Source organism: Octodon degus, unplaced genomic scaffold, assembly GCF_000260255.1.
Source record: "Octodon degus isolate 3935 unplaced genomic scaffold, OctDeg1.0 scaffold00126, whole genome shotgun sequence".
NCBI classification, from domain to species: domain Eukaryota; kingdom Metazoa; phylum Chordata; class Mammalia; order Rodentia; family Octodontidae; genus Octodon; species Octodon degus.
In genome coordinates, this window is record NW_004524702.1 from 7,793,670 (window position 1) to 7,794,824 (window position 1,155).

The 1,155-nt window shown below is 41.7% G+C and overlaps 1 protein-coding gene and 1 pseudogene across 1 annotated transcript in view; both read left to right on the top strand.

Moving 5' to 3' along the window:
- Window positions 1-1,155, top strand: part of Vps8 (VPS8, CORVET complex subunit) — a 241,770-nt gene that overhangs the window by 152,727 nt on the left and 87,888 nt on the right. The gene's annotated exons all lie outside the window — the stretch shown is intronic.
- LOC101561056 lies at window positions 461-1,075 on the top strand (annotated as a pseudogene).

Below are 1,155 nucleotides of genomic sequence, written 5' to 3' on the forward strand. Positions count from 1 at the left end.
TTTTTGCGGAACCGGGGATTGAACTCAGGCCCTTGCACTTGCCAGGGAAGCGCTTATTCCACTGAGCCATCTCCCCCGCCCTGGAAAAAATATTTCAAGAAAATACTTTGAAATTAAAAAGTAAAATTAAAATATCCATATTAGCATTCATAATGGAAAAAAGCTATTCTAAATAAGGCCTTGAGAAGATGGCCAAGTAAACGCTTATGTGAGCTTAATTTAATATCAAATTGACAGACATGCAATATGAATGTAAAGTAATGCTCTACAGGAAAAATGTACAGCATTTGATAGTGTGCACACATAGTATCTGTGACTGAATGATAAGGAGAGAGGAAATATGTACACGTGTAGATAAGCTTAATGTTTGCCATGTTCTTTGTTCCCATAAGTGTTAATAATAAATCTTAGTATTTTGGAAGAATTTTTTCTTTGCTTTTTAAATTTTAAATTGAGAAAGATGGCGGTAGTCATGTTGGGAGAGTTGGGTACATTATGGATACAGAGCCTGAGCAGCAGGGGATGCTGGCTTTGAGGCTTCTCTCATCCCACAGTGCTTTTCCCCAGTTACACATTCACATGAGTGCTCATCTTGACATTTCTCGCAAATGGGAGAAAAAGAATAAAATTGTTTATACTCCACACTGCCTGGAGAACTGTGCAGACCAGCAGAAATCTACCATTGTCAAAGACAAATACAGCAAAGACAAGATGTGGTATTTGGCAAAATTGATAGGAGGGATGGCCACTGACCAGGCTTTGGCTCAATTGGAATTCATTGATAAAAAGGGGGCAAGCATAGTTACAGAGGCTCTCTTACAAGCTCAAGATATGGCAGGGAAGACCACAACGTGGAACTGAGGTCCAGTGTGTATGTAGCTGAGTCCAAGTCGAGGCGAGGCCAGTGCCTGAAAGGCATCTGCTACCATGGCAGAGGTTGCTTTGGGATCATGGAGAAGGCTTATTTCCATTGTTTTGTGAAGCTGGTGGAAGGCCCCCCTCCGAAAATGGCGTGGAGCATGCAGAGGAGCACGTGCAGCAGCTGCGCAGCTGGACCATCATGCGCACTCTGTGAGGGCCTCGGCCTCTCCAGGGTGTATGCTCTGCCCTTTATTTTTAAAAATAAAAAAAGATTTAATACAAAAAATAAATTTT